The following is a 16,607-nucleotide window of genomic DNA, read 5'->3' as shown; positions in this document are numbered from 1 at the left end:
CTGTGCCACAGGGATCCTTTGACTTTACACTCTGAGCTTCCAAAATGGATGATGGTGATGTCAGTGGAAACATTTGGTTGTTTTTAATGAATGGGTCTTTCTGAAAGGAGATCCCTCCTCCCTTCAACTGGTGAAATGAGGGCAATGTCCCAGATTTCGGATCGTCTGTGTGCAGTTGTAGCTCAATTTCTCACCTTTTCAACCAACAAATAATGTTTAAAAACCTTGTTAAGGTGTTTGCCACTCACATGCCTCTTGGATGCATTCACACTTGGCAACCAGCTGAGCTGCATTGGTGAGATATGTTTGTGTTGCTGAGGATAGATTTCATCTTTATTTTTTCTCCATTTTTGTATTTTAAGGGGGTGACAGTGATGGACAGGCTGGCAGCTACTTGCTCATATTGCAAGAGGTCAGAGGTCAGGTGTCTGCATGTATTTAACTTTTATGTAAACTGGAGTGGGCTGACTGTGTGTACTGTCTATCAGCACCACCCTCCATCATACATATACAGTTACAACCATGAACCTAAATCCTAGCACAGTGCAATTATATTTGCTCTGTACGTGCTTTGCCCTGAGGCGCTTTAGCAGTGTTCATGATACATTTTTGCATTTTCCCTGCACTACATTTACAGGATAAGAGATTAACGATGTTTGAGGATCATTAAAATTCCATGTGTGAAAACAGAATTGTTATGAGATAATTAGACAAAATGGCTTTTATTGGATGGTTACAATGGGCATTTCTTTTAACCAAATGTCTTATTGTTACATAATACTCTAAACAGACAGTTGTGATTATGCCTTTTTTTCTCCAAGCAGAATCAAGTACATCTTGAAACCACATGGTTCTTTAGATAGAAAAAGTTGAAGGCCTTATTTGTTTGCTTTAATGTATCATATAACATCAGTTTACCCCAAAAACATTAAGGAAAAAAAATGAAAACTGATTATAACTATAGTAAGGAGAGAGATAATAACTATGAATTTAACCTGGTTAGTTTCCTTACAGCATTCCTGAATAACATTTCAAACTACAAAAGAACGAAAGAAAAGAACAATATATAACAATACATAATAATAATTTAAAAAAAAAACAACCTCAAAGCATCACATTGTGTTTAGCCAAGACAACTGCCAAAAAACTGCCTTTTGGTATCTGCTTTTTCTATGATTTTGTTGATCACTTGCAGCTCCCACCAGTCAGCTAAGACAAGTGAAGCGTCAGCAGTCTGTGACAGTATAAAATAGTTACTAGAACAGTTTTTTTTTAACTATTGTGAATAACTGCAACCACATGAGGTCCTTGAGTTAACAGTGCACAAATGTGCACAAATATAATAGGCTGGGAGCGACCTCTAGCTTACTTGATAAAGTGTGCGCCTCTGCAGCGGCCCGGTTTGATTCCAACACGTGGCCCTTTGCTGCACATCATAACTCCTCTCTCTCCTGCATTTCCATTCTATCACAGCTTTTCTATCAATAATCTTTAATAAAATAAAATAAAATAAATTGGGGTGCCCAGTAGCTCACCTGGTAGAGCAGGTGTACTACCCATGTACTGAGGCAGTGTCCTCACTGCAGCAGCCGCAGGTTTGACTATAACCTGCGAAAAAGGAAATGAGCAACAAAAGGAGAAACGATAAACAATTAGCAAGAAATTGGTAAACAGTACAAGAACATTTTTAAAAATACATATAATAAAATAATAATCAAAAAAAGGAAATGATCTGGAAAAAAATGATTGAAAAAATTTGACCATCTGGTGGGGTAATTTTAAATATGTCATTATTATAGTATAAATATAGTTTTTCCCTAGCTTTTTTTTTCACAGACATTTTTCCCTTGCTTCTTTAAAATAATTTTCTAAATCTACAAATTCCTGGCAATATGTAAAACACTTCTTACCAAGTTGTTCATTGCTTTTTTTCCTGTGTCTCCTAAAAAAAAATAAAGTCACATCAGTTTGCTCAGGGTTCAAAGAATAAAATACTTGCAAATGTCTGCAAGCACAAAAAAAATAATGTCGCTATAGGTTTGAAAGTGTTAAACAATCCTATCCAAAAAAAAAGAGCTGACTGGTCCAGAATTATGTGAGATTAGTTGCAGCAGACACATACACACAGTCACACAGGCACAAATGCCCACGCACACAGTCAAACACATGATCCCCCTCAGGCTTACGTCTATCGGAGATAAATGGTTAACAGCCACAGCTTTTCAGCGAGGCACTCACCCCTTCCATTTCAGACGGTACTGTGCATGTCCTTCGTGTGAATGTGATTGTAAGTGATCATGGAAACAACTCATGCAGACTCAGCAGTTGTCCTCTGGAAAACACATAAAACAATCCCACAATAGAGATTAAAGGATATTTGTGACCACTCACAACTCACTATTTCACTGTCAGCATCATTACTCATGAAAATACTACCTCTGTGTCTCTCCTGGTCTTACACCACAGAGCTGTACTTCCTTTTTAGGGAATTGTTCAAGTCTGATGTTACTTTGTTTCATTAGATTCGGAAGATAGGGAACAATCCTTCAGACAAACAGCACTTCTGCAGAAGATTCCTGAATAAATAAAAAAATCCTTAAAACCTTGGATGACCTAGATTGAAGTAGCAAGAACTGTTTTTACAAATTGCTCCTTTTTATATGTGTAATTATATGTAAATGACCTTATATTTGCTTTTTTAAACATCATTAACAGCTGTTTAGAGTTTGTATCTCCAGATTAGTGAGTTCCACAACAGTTTAAATCACTAAATATAACTGTGAGGGAAAATCTATTTTTATTTGCAATTTGCAATATCAGTAGTTACTTTTAACCTTACTGTGAAAACAAGGTATTTATTGCAACATAACAGAGCATCTCTACTGTATGTGAACACGTGAATGGTAAACCCGTGTGATAGGTGAAGGTATGATCCCAAAACTAGGGGTAATAATCTGCTGCTTTATCCCTGTAAAACCTGAACCCACATGACTATAGATGCTTTTCATAAATATTTAAACTTTTGAACCCTGAGCAAATTTGTGTGATTTCTTTCACAAACATAGGGAGCTCCACATGCTCCACAAACTGCAAGAAATGAGTAGACTTAGAAAATTAACTCTTAAAAGGCTAGGGAAAAAATGTATAGGAAAAAAGAAAAAAGAAAAGAAAAAACTATATCTAGTATTATCTTAATTGCATATATAAAATTATATTACAGAATTAATATATATCTATTTTTATGAACCAACTGCATTTTTTAATAAATCTATTGCAATGAATTGGTAGAAAATTATTTTTTACAATGGCTAGGGAAAATATATAGGGAAACAAAAAGAAAACAATAAGGGGGGGACTATATTTATAATTATCATGATTACATATTCAAAATTAAGTTGAAGACTTAATTCATCATTTTTAGGCCAAGTCTTGATTACCTTGTTTATTTGTTTATTTTTAGTATTTTTTCTCTTTGCTTTTTCTTTTGTTGTATGTACTAATGTTCATGTAATTTTCTTGTTCTTCTTACAAATGTCTTGCTAATTTTTGAGTCATTTCTTCTTTTATTGCCCATCATCTTCTTCCAAAGTTTTTAAAGAAATCAAGCCACTTTTCTCAGATTTCACAGGATTAATCTGTTCCTTTCACATCTTTCATTCTCCTGGTTTCAGACTTTAATTCTCTATTATGAACCTGGCTGCAGAGAGAAGATGTCTTTTTACTTGAATTAAATAACCCAAACCAGTACAAACAACCCCAGACTAAAAGGTCATGTCCCCATACTTTTGGCCATCTGTTGCCTTGCTACACTGGCACATAATTATAACATGAATCTATTGAGAACAAAGACTTTACCATAAACCGTTCAGCATATTAAGGACTCTATTCAAACGTGTTTTTAATTTGCTGTGAAAAACAAATAAATCGATCAAGTTCCTTTGAAATAAAGAGGATGCAGCTGGTGACCATCAAGGACACGCTGCTGTGGCATCAATATATCAACCTAAAATTACCAAGAACAAAAATGAGACATCATCATTTTTCTGTTCAAACAATAAAACACTTCAACAGGAGATTTAGGCTGCAGTACACTCTAAGAGGGGGCTGGAGTCTTGTTGATCCACTGTTAAACATGCTCCATATTAGTGTTGTTTAACACATGTGAAAAGTACAAAACCCCTTATGTAACTAGGGTAGAGAACCATAGGGAAAGATCAAAATAGAAAGTGGAAGAAATCATAAATGAACTAAAAATAATTCTAGAACATATGACAGGACAGCAACAGCACAGTCATGAAGAATGCTCCTGCATTCAAAACCATTTTTTTAAAAGCAAAATGCAATTAAAGTATCAAAAGTAAAAGCACAAATTCTGAAGAAACACTGTCCCTGTGACTTGTTCTTTTAAGCAGCGTTTGCCTGGCGCACTGCCAGGTAGTAGTCCACTGGCAGATATATGTACCTGGCAGAATGACTCACTTCACATTTAACTACATATATAAAGGTAGTAGTCCATGCTGACAGATATTGGTACCTGACAGAATGACCTAATCCACATTTAATTACATTTATACCGGTAGTGGTCCACTCTGAAAGATATTGGTACCTGACAGAATGACCACCTCCACATTTCACTACATTTACACAGGTTATAGCCCATTCTAATAGATATTTGTACCTTACAGAATGACCTACTCTACATTTAACGACATTTATACAAGTTGTAGTCCATTCCTATAAATATTTGGACCAAACAGAAAGACAGACTCCATTTTTAACTACATTTATACAGGTAGTAGTCCATTCCGACTGATATTCGCACCTGAAAGAATTAACTACTCCACATTTGTCCAGGTCCAAATACCTATCAGTGACTATCAGTGACTCTCTTCTAACCCGAGGGGGGGGTGTTGTTTCTGTATATTTTTGAATTAATCTGAAAAATAATATGCAACTACAGCTAACAGATAAATGTAGTGGTATGACATTTTAAGTATCTTCCTGTAAAATACAGTGAGCGGTATTATAAAATGGAACCACTTGAATAAACACATCTTACTTTCCACCACTGCTGACATGCATTAGTGGGACCATTCACAGGGAATCTGACTGTTATTACAACGTATTACAGCTAAATTCTACAATAAGATTAGATTTAAACAGAGGCACAGTCACAGGGGGTCTCCTGATTTCAGTACCGCATGCAGTCTGTCTGCTGTAATTTAAACCGTGAACTGCTACAGAGACAGAACATGTTAGAAACAGCGAGACATAAACTGCGACTCTGAGTCGCTCTCTCCTCCTGCTCCTCAACTGCTTCAATAAAGGCTATTTTTCCATGGAGACCAAACCTCCAAAACAACCTCAGAAACACACTACCTGTTCAGGAACATGTGGTGTGACTCATGGTTTAGTTACACTGGAAGGTTATTGTATTTGACCACACTCTTGCCACAAATGGCTTTTCTGGATTGTGTTTAAAAACATAATCTGAGTATTTGGGTAATGCTCAGCGGTCAGTGTGGATTAATTCCTAATAAAGGCCAGGAAAAGATTCTCAGAACAAGACAGCATATAAAAATTTGACTGACCTAATTTGTGGTAAGTGAAATGCCCGTTCATGGTTCTGTGGAATATAAAACACCCCCCCCCCCAAACAACAATAAGACCAACATCTGGCTAACTAATACTCAATTTTCTATTTTGTAACAGTTCTGAAGAATATACAGTTTTAATTACTTTGAGAGGTCAAAAGAAGCAGTAATCTTTATTAGATTTTCTTTTAAGTCTCTGTTCCCTTATAAGCATTATCTGTGCTGTCCTAATCACAAGATGACTGACCCCCTCAGGCCCCCTTCAACAATACTCCTAAATATGTATAAAAAGAAAAAAAACACATGTTAAAAAAGAAGAAAAGAAAAAATCTAAGAAATAAAAAGTTAAAGATAAGAAACAATGTGTCAGATTGACTGGCATCTAGTGGTAAGGATCGCAGATTGCAACCAGCTGTAACTTCTACCAGTTAAAAATTCTTCAGTGTTCATTGTTCTTCCTCTTCAAAACAGAGGGAGCCCCACCAGGAGAAGCTGACATAGGGCACTGAATGTGCTTAGTACTGCACCTTTTGTGGTACAGTTGGACAATGACTGCAAATTAATGAACTCAATAAATAAAGAAACTGCAGGTAAACAGTGAATGTGTGTAATGTGTGTAAATGTATCTAAATAGATAGAAAGACAGACAGACAAACTGACAGACAGACAAATTGACGAACGGATGGATGGACAGACAGACAGACACATACTACTATGCATACTAATTTCATTTTACTTTTATTAAGTACTCAGGCTGCTGTTACATAGTATGTACTGTTGCATGCAGTATGCACACAGTCAGGACTACCTCTTCATAACACTGTGCCCTGAACCTTGACCATCTTGCTCATATATCCATTACCATGGAGACGAATATCAACCCTGAAAGCTCTGCTATTGTTACTTTGCAATGTATGTAGTTTAACCTTTAGGTTATAACTGCATACATTGTGGATTCAAACATTTTATATGACTAAAATTAGCGTAGATATGCATTTCTCTATCACTGTTTTGTTTTGTTTTTTCTTTGTTGGTAATCTATATAATTATTTTGTTCACATAAACAATTCATAGACTACATAATAGCCTACAAATTATTACAGAACTGGTCATCAGTCAATTAAATTTGTCAACTGTCACTGCAGCTTCTGTCAGACGTCAATCAGCTGTCATCTGCGTGCGGCTCGGTCGATGTGACACGACGGGTCAAAATTGCCAGAAAAACATGCTGGCTTGCATACTGCAAAGTTCAACTGGATGAAGTAGAACATCCTGGTATTTTTGGCACACTGCATTTGACATGCTTGAGACATACTAAATCTGTTTCTGGCATACTATATAGTGTCAAACTAACTATCAAACTATGGGTACTGGGAGACACAGCTTGCGATAATAGTAATGAAGGAAAAAGTTAACCCAGTGCAACAGTGTGGCTCACTAATGTGTGGACGACAATGAAACTCTGTGACACAGAGACTGAAGATTTACCAGGCTTTGATACACACACAATACTTGTTATTGGATACATTTAGTGCTGGTTTGGATCTCCTGATGGGATTTGATGATTTGTGTCAGGGGAACCTGAAAGACTGACTTGCAGTTTGTTTTTGAAGACTTCCTTGTGGCCCCAAATGGCTTCGGACAGTCTGGTTTCGGTTTTACTGGATAATTAAACCCTTTGAGCATCTGCAGTATTTCACATAGAGTATATATTCTCAGATATCCAACTGTCAATCTCAGTAACCATCTGGTATATATTCTCAGTTATCCAGTTGTCAATCCCAGTAACCATCTTTTCTTTTCAGTGTATTAACCCGAGTTAAACCAGCTTTTCCTTTAAATTCTGACTCAAAAATGCAAGAAAAGAAAGGAAAAAGAAGTCTAGCTACTGAGAATTTCTGTTATGAAACTCAAATATGTCCCCATGATTAAACTGTTATAAAACAACACGATGACCACATTTGCCTCAGTTCAATCCAAGAAGTAATCCTCCCCATTTGACACTCCGGTTACTTAGAAGAAAAAAAGACACGTTAGTTTACTATGAAAAATCTGAGTCACTGCATAGTTATGTTACTGATGACAGAAGTACCATTTTGTGAGGAATTCACTGGAGGGAAATTTCCAAATCCGATAAATTAAAGAAATTGTCATCAAAACTCCTTCTCGCAAACAAACAAAGCACAGATTCTCCTCCAAAACCTGTCGTCGCTCGTTGAGTAAACCTCCGTCTGGGATTTCCAAGCTCGCTAATTTGGTCCACATGTGACACAGGTGCTGCTGCACACAGACTCGACAGGAATGACCGGGATCACATGTCGCTCATGTCGGATGAGTCTTCACAACTCCAGTGAGGAAAGCTTGTGCTTTTAAAATTAGATTAAAGATTAGATAAGACAGATCTGAGGCTGGTGATACACGAAATTAATAAAATGAGAAAAGGAAATTACAGCTACGTGTTTGTTGTATTTTCCCCATAACATGTGTGTGAAGGAGGATCAAAGGAAGATAAAAAACGCTTTGCTCATTGTTTCTCATGTGCTGACATAAAACGTCAATTAGTCACTGTGCTGCCAGCCTGTCAGCATTGAGAAAGAGTAACCAGATGGCACAATGTGAACAATCTCTGAATACTTTGCTATAGATACATGACCTAGTAGAAAGGCTTACTTCGTAACAGAGTTATGAAGTGAAAGAAATTGTTTTGGGCTAACAGTTTTCTGAAAGTAGACAATGAGAAAATGAGTTGGAGCTTTTCAGGTCTTGGATGGTTAAATCATCAGGACAAAATATCTGGTACTTTGATTAAAAAAAAGTCAAAGCTACAAGCCTGAGAACATTGAAACGTAAGGAGGGAAGAAAACTACGATTCTTGTTACATTTCAGCAACAACAAAAAAGGAGTCAGAGCAAACAGCTTTTAATAGTGTTACAGAAATATGATGCTTAGTTCTTACAATTCGCATGTTAACATTAGCAGGGTTGGTAACTAAGTACATTTACTTGGTATTAGGTACATGTTTGAGGTAGGCTCGTTGGACTTGGAGAAGTGGCGTCCTGACCAGAGAGGGAATACCTTCTTTCTGTGTGTTGTATTTTAAGTTTCTCTATTGTTGTGGTGGATGGTCTGGCACGGGTGCATGTTATTGCATGCGTATATCACACTAGGCATGGGCAGTATCAGGGTATTATGGTATGCTTGAATGTATGTTTTTCAATACTATCAATAAATATAGGTGCTTCTCTTTCTATTAAACTCAATGTATGTAGTGCACAGCACGCACCACCAGAGCTTAGTCTCCAGTCTCTACTGGTGGAACAGGCAGCTGAGTTGAAAGACACCATGACATCCAGTGGTAGAGTGAGAAACTACAGGACTGCAAATATCTGGCAGCTAGCATTGGCAGGGAGAGACTGTGTTGGATAACGGATTGTTTTTTACATCTCACTTTGTAAATTAAGGATTTATTGATGATTGTTGGAACAGTGGACTTACAAACTAGATCACTAGTAAATGAAGTGTGTTTAATGATGACTTAAGAGGGGATGGGGAGTATGAAATATTACATAGCCCAAGCCAAGGGCTTCCAGTTCTCCTCCAGGTTAACACTGTCAGCTTTGTCAGCACTGCTGCAGTTGTTTGGAAGGCTTGCAATGCTGCTAGCCACTGGCTCCATGGATGTATTAAGAAAATCTGGATACAGCATGGAAGCAGAACCCCGTTAATTCCTACGAAAGCTACTCAGTAGTGCATGAACCAAAAAACAACCTGCTCCATTTCCACAGCATGAAGGTACCCTGGTCCTCCGCATCACCGGGCTTCGCTAGCTTGTCTAGCGATCAAATTAATTTATTAGCCTAATTAATTAATTAAAAATTAATTAAAAATTTGGACTTTTGGACTTTTGGACTTTCCAAATGTTATCACACTAAATGACTAAATCTTTATAGTGAAAGGAGTCATTTTGCGGGGGTTTTCGTGCTGACAAAAATGTGTCCACTGATTTAAAGATGTCTCAGCCAATCATACCGAGATGCATCACGCAAGATGCAACCACTCCAAAAATGCCTTAGATCTGTGAAAACAGCAAAGAGTGCCTGTGGAGCTGGGCTGCATGCACATCCTGCATGAGCATGGCCAAAAAGTGACTTTGACCAATGGTGCGACGTCGTGCTTTGAGCAGTAAAGTTGAAAATATTTTAAATTTTTTTATGCCCTACAAGCCTGTTTGACCATAGGGAAACAATGATTTTGCTGGCAATGCTTTCCTAGAGACGCATCTTGGTGTAATCATTCCCTAAGTCGCCTAGTTTTACTTTAGTGCATTTTTTACAGCAAAACTTTTAATTGTAACGGTGGTACAGCTATTTTTACTTAATTTGAATACTTCTTCCACCGCTAAATATTAAAAAAACATTGGTAATGTTTGTCATGTTAGCTTGTGTACAGTTAGCATGTTTATATTTGGATAGCAGCTGAACATTATAACATTTAACATATAGGCTGTGGTTTGACAGTTAATTTTAGAGTTACCCTGCCATGATCGTCAGTGTTGGAACATTGAAGACTGACCTTTTGGAGGCGCTAAATGAAAAATCATGAGATTATCAAAATCAGTGGGATTAAATCTCAGAGAATTATGAAAATTGGTACCAATTTTCAAAAGAACGGTGTCATACTTGCCATCAGCTGAACCATGCTGCTAACACAGCTAAATTAAAGATTATGATTAAAAACCTGCTCATTTAAAGACAAGTAGTAAATTTAATCTCGAACAGAATCGTGGACGGTTCAGTTTAGTGCCTCATCAATAATAATCATGCCCAGATGGAACAATAATTAATGACTGGGCATCTTTCCCTGCAGCTGATCACTCTTTAAAAAGCGTCCTGGTGTTATGGAAGAATTTAGTGGAGACCATGTCAGCAGTTAATGTCTTTAAATGACTCCAAATAACAGTCAGTGATCTTAACTAACTTTTATCTACTTTTGCTGAAGCGATGGATCTAAATACATCTTTTACCACTGAAAATTACAGAAATAGAAATATGGAGTATGAATGAATTAAGTATCATTCCACCTGTATGTCCTCATAGTTTAAACATGTTCCTTCTTCCATAATGAAACACTTCAACACCATACATCTCAAAGGGAAATATTGTACTTTTTACTGTACTACATTTGTCTGACAGCTTTTGCTATTTTGCAGACTCAGACTATTTAAAAAGTACATATCGATACAAATCAACTGATGAAAAATGAAGTATAATTATAGAATAAGATACTCAGCAATAAACTTCACTTTTACCACCTATGGCATTAAAATGATAACACATTTATGCAACAATAATTATAATGCAATAATATTGTATTGTATGTCAGTAATAATATGTATTATTCTAAAATGGGGCATTCTGCAAAATGAGTGCTTTGGTATTTGCACTACGGTAATGCTAATTTTATCCAAATAAAATATCTGAGTAATTATTCCATGACTATGGCCTATAACAAACAACGCAATTAAATCCCTAATTTAAAAAAGCCAATTAGTCATTTAAAAGATCTGAATACTTCTTCCACCACTGGGAAGTTAACAAAGTAAATGTTAAGGTCTTTCTACTTAGAATTACCGTCTGCAAAAGTTGTTACATCTGCAAAATCCACTAAAGCTTCTGGTTACATAATACTCAAAAGTATTTGTACCATGCAGGACATCATTGTGCTTGTAGTCAGAAAATGCTGCAAAGTGATGTTGTGGTCATTTTCAGACACAAACTTAAGTTTTTTCTCTCCAGGGGTTCATTTGAGGTTGTTCTGATTTTTTTTTTACTTTCCAAGGCTCCACAAAACTGAGACAGATTTTATCAGCCAGTGAGGAGAGATAAGATGATGCTGATCAGTCACCCTGAGTCTAAATTATTAAGAGCTGGGATTAGTGTTTAGAGCATGATGAGCAATAAAGATAAAGTGTAGTTTGGCTTGGAGATAGTAGCTGAACAGAGAAAGGTCTGATGTTAAAAGAAACCGCTTGTGATATATTATATTTTTCTTATTGTCAACAAATCTGATGTGAAGACCAAAACCAACAGTGAGTGTATCAGAGCTTGATATATCTACTTGTTCTGTGTCGCAGAGCTCCGTTATGGTCCAAACATGTTAAAAACCACATCAGTGAGCCACAATATTGCACTGGGTGACATTTTCCTTCATTATCATGAAGATGCACACTGTAGTTTATTTTGACTCAATCACAAATACAGCGTCCCGTGGCTCCAAATTACCAGTGGAGCACCAAATGTGGATTAATCGCTGAAAAAAGTCCCCCCCAAAAAAGTACTTTTTCCTCCTCTTTGTCTGATTAAAAACTACTGTTAACTACTACTACTTCTACCAACTGTTTTAGGAAATTACTGAGACTTCAACAAAAATTACACGACTGTGTTTTTTCATCTTCAGTAGGAATGGTCTTTTCATGGTTTGGTCTTTTCATGGGATTTGTGGACGACAAGAAATATTTAGAATATTTCCATCAGCCTACACCAGTAGTTAAAAACTGCAGTTAATAAAACATCAAAATGAACCGCTAAAGAATTTGATTGTTCTGACTTCCACAGCATGTGCCGATTTTACTATGCAGAGTAGAATCTTTGCAAATGATATATTGTTTTAATGGGGTTTAAACTCAAAACCTGAAAACAAGTTGTAAAAGAAAACACAATTTTATAGATTTCCCATTGCAAAACCATTAAAAACAACACTGCAACTTATAGAAACATGGCCAAAGTGTAGACTTTTGTTCTTACTGCTGTATGTTTGTTAATGTGACATTACGGCTGCACATTCAGAGACCTTTCTTTAATATTCAAGTTAGTTAGTTAGTTCCTTACCCTAACTGAATAGAAATCTATGAATACAGAAAGTAACCACCTCATAAACAACATCAAGCCATCTGTTATCTGCTATATGAAGCTAATGTGCATGCATTGTGCTGTTGAGGGTACAAAGCTGCAGAAATGATACTTAATTATTCACCAAATCTACATACAGTAAGCATAAAATCAGGAATCCTACATATGAGGATTGCAGAAGAGTGAGGTCGCATGCCACATAGTAGTAGTGACCTTCGGGAGGAAATAAATTGAATCAGTGAGAAACAGCAGCATGGGGGTTTTATTTTCCCAAATCTGAAAAGAAATTCTACTTTCAAAGAAAACTCTAATGAGGTTGTAAAAACTGACATCTGGTATCAAAATGGAACATTCTTTCAATTCGGAGAATGCGGCCGCACCAAACCTGCATCCCACTGAGAGCAAAGCATAACATTAGTTTAACGTCCGACAGTCTCCAGTGAAAACATTTAAAAAGGAATTCTTGAAACTACATATTCTGACAATGTGCTTTGCTGACATGACATAATCGAAAACATTTTCACATTTTGTTTCAATCGTCCTCCTTTAATGCTCCGGCCAAATGGCTCACTGTCTCTTTCATGTCACGTAAGACTGCCTTTGCATTTTTATTACACAAAATAACAAACAACTCACACTGACTGACAGCTGTATCAAACACAGCTGTGACGTTTGATTCTCTGAATCTTAACACAAAATTTTCTTCTGTCAAAACAAGTAACAGACATAATCCTATTAAAAGCACGGCAGCCATACTGAACCTCTGGGGAATAAGAAATACAGAGCAGCCATACTGAACCTCTGGGGAATAAGAAATACAGAGCAGCCATACTGAACCTCTGGGGAATAAGAAATACAGAGCAGCCATACTGAACCTCTGGGGAATAAGAAATACAGAGCAGCCATACTGAACCTCTGGGGAATAAGAAATACGGAGCAGCCGTACTGAAGCTCTGCACTGTCAGGAATCTTGCCCTGTGTCTTAATGATCATGATCAGAGCCTGTCATGCAGAATACTGGAGAGGTTGGTTAACTGGACAAGGGCAGAGACTCTCCAGCACTGCCCAGAGGGGTTGTAATATCATGTTGACATGATGGTAGCAGGAAGCAGTGTGCTTTTTATCTTCGGGTCTGAAAAGTGAAGCCAATGCGGGTGACTTGAACCTGTGTTCATTCTAATGGTGAGCAGGGGGCGACTTCACTGGTTGCACAAATAAGTGAGACTATTTCAAAGTCTAGTAAAAATGATCCTGTTCCTCACTTGATTTACTACCTAAGCAAGCATTTTTCCAGTGAGTTTATAACTCAATCACTAGTTTAAGTTTTAAATATGTGATCTAACATTGCGGGGACAATATAGTGTATAGTATTATATCGCATCGCATCGTAAGATAATGTGTTGGAAGCAACTTCACTTCAGATTTTTTAACTTAATGCTGAAAATCTTTAACTGATGGTTTTAAGTTTTTTCAGAAGATCACAAACTTTCCTGAAACCAAAATTGTGATTCCACCATGGAAACCAGAAATTGTTTACACAATAATGTTTAAACGTGCAGCCTACAGCTGAATGAAATATGCGTATTCAGTGTAAAATGCATGATTTAATAATCCGATAAAATTTGGACATTAATATTTATGACATATCACATGTGTTATCTTTAATCAGTGACTCTGAGTCATATGAAAATAATAACCTAACAATTGTTTCTTCAACTCCAACGAAAATATCTACTTGACTTCTGACTCATGAGATCATACAGACATGTGCACTGATGAGGGGGGCGGTAACACGGTCAGCACAACACTTTTCGTGCTTTAAAAAAAAAATTGGATGACACAGCCAACACCCCCATCAAACATGCAAAATAAGTCAGGAAGTTATTTTTCTTTATGCAACCCTTATGTGCAACCAAGACATACTTGCTTTAAATAGCACCTTTAATGTGTGTTGTGTCATTAAATGGGTTAATAACTTGAGAACAGTAAATGAGGTAGCTAACCAACAAACAAACAAACTGGGATGAGTGGATCAAGGTGTCCGATGTGTTTTGAATTTTGCTGCTGGCATTAAATAAAAGAGCTGATGCGAGCTGGTGAACCAAAAATTCGTTCTTTTACAGAATTAATTCTGTTTGTCAGATTCATGCTGCTTAATCTCACGTGGAAACAATACAGCCTGAATGTGATAACTATTAACAACAGAATGAAGCAAAGACACAAAGACACAAGGCCTTCAAAATCCATAACACTTCTCTTTGTTGATTGTTAAACATTAGAGTAGATTATATGACCACTTGGACAGGCTGTATTCAGGCACCTTTCAAGAAATGCAAAAGCAGTTTTTATGCTTTGATTCTTGATAAAAATAAAGTAGTTAATGCACGCAACAATGACATATGTTCCCATCACACAGGTGAGGAGCATTAGGTCAGTAAAACAATCAACCATAGCATCATAGCATCCTCATCAAAGCCATCAACAATGGCAACCAGATGGAGAAAAAAATAGGCAGGTCAGAGTGGTGGATGGGTCACAAAACCCAGGACTTTCCAAAGCAGGACTTTCCCCCTCAATAGACCAGTGTTCACAAGTGTCACTGTGTGTGACAGGCACAGCAGTGGATCACAAACACTTAAATGGTATATGTACTTTACAAAAAGAACATCAATGTGCATGCCCACATTAAAAAACAAATACCTGCCCAATAAACGAATAGCTAAATATTTGGGTCCAGCCCTGGCGACGTTGCCCACCTTACTTAAAATAACTCAACTGTGACATTGATTAAACACGGGACACAGACCTCTGTCTCCTGAGTCAACTCCTGTGTTTGTTTGACCCATCCACCACCCCGACCTCCCTTTCTTTTGTCACTACATCACCTGACTTCCTCCTCTGCTTTCCACATTAGACACACAGCCTGCAGTGCATAGGCCGTGTCATCACAGCCTCCTGCCTCACGATTGCATCAATTAATAGAAAAACACAAGTAGTTCACCCAAATTTGTAAATATTCCACATATTTTGAAAGGTTGTGCTCATGTGACGAATGTGCTAAAGGGAGTAAACAAGGAGGCAGTCCTGAGCAGTCTTGTGAGGAGGAAGGTCGGGGTGGTATATGGGACACAAAAATCTTACCCCCTGGACTTTCCCCTGGAGATGCATTTCAGAACAATGTGAATTCTGAGTCATTTAAAGGTACATCCTTGCCACATTTCTTTTCCTAAACCTAACCATAGTGACTGTACTTGTCTAAACCTATAGACGCCCAAACATGTTTCTTTAAACTTAACCATTGTAACTTTTATTGCCTAAACCTAGTCTCTGTAACTTTCCATAAATTAAGTAATTCTGCTGTAATGACATGTGGGCACTAAGTTATCAGTTATCAGTTATGCAGATTCTCTTAGTCAGCAGTTTCTAATAATTTTCTTTAAAAATAATACTTTAAAAGTAAGAAAATTATATTTGGTTCCTGAGTTTCTTTGTTCCAAAATGTCCTGGGAGACTTTGTGTGGGTCAGTGGTTCAACAACTTTTACGTCGACTTCTTTTCTCTTTTAATAAAATCCTTTCACACTTACAAAATTGTATGATCTGACTATCAGAAAGACCCTCATTTAGAGCTGTAGGGGGAGAAGAGTAAGCACTTGGTATAATCTGTTTCTTTATGTTTCTGTTTATCACTCTGATGACCTACATATTTTAAAAATGAACACAGACAATACAAAAACATCAGCATGTGAACATGAGACCAAATAATTAATTTGATAAGAGTGTATGTTACTACAGCCGCATGACTATAAGTCCCGTGTTGATAATGACGTCATAAAAATGTATGAACACATGTAAACAATGCAAGGTGCAAGGTGCATGCGCCAGAATAATGCACATTTGAGGTTTGCAAGTGCCGTTAAAAATTAATTTCATCTGTTCCCTTTTGAAAATTAAATAAACAAAACACATAAAGTTTAATAGTTCCCTTGTGCCGTCATCTGAGGACACGATCTTCAGCTGTCCTCCTGACACTCGCTTTGTTTTCCATTACCTCTTCAGTCCACAAAGCAGCACGGCAAGCCGCTCATACCAGCCAGATCCCACTG

The 16,607-nt window shown here is 37.1% G+C and overlaps 1 long non-coding RNA gene across 1 annotated transcript in view; it reads right to left on the bottom strand.

Moving 5' to 3' along the window:
* Positions 1-2,236: 2,236 nt before the first annotated feature.
* Positions 2,237-16,607, bottom strand: part of LOC148186915 (uncharacterized) — a 48,414-nt gene continuing 34,043 nt past the window's right edge. The window contains exon 5 of the long non-coding RNA XR_015779038.1: positions 2,237-2,332. This is a non-coding gene — a long non-coding RNA (uncharacterized LOC148186915). The remainder of the gene's footprint in view (positions 2,333-16,607) is intronic.

This window comes from Plectropomus leopardus, chromosome 16, assembly GCF_026936395.1.
Source record: "Plectropomus leopardus strain MGB_pleo_1.0 chromosome 16, ASM2693639v1, whole genome shotgun sequence".
NCBI classification, from domain to species: Eukaryota; Metazoa; Chordata; class Actinopteri; order Perciformes; family Serranidae; genus Plectropomus; species Plectropomus leopardus.
The sequence above is the reverse complement of the archived record's forward strand: the minus strand, read 5'-3'. Positions and strand labels throughout refer to the sequence as shown.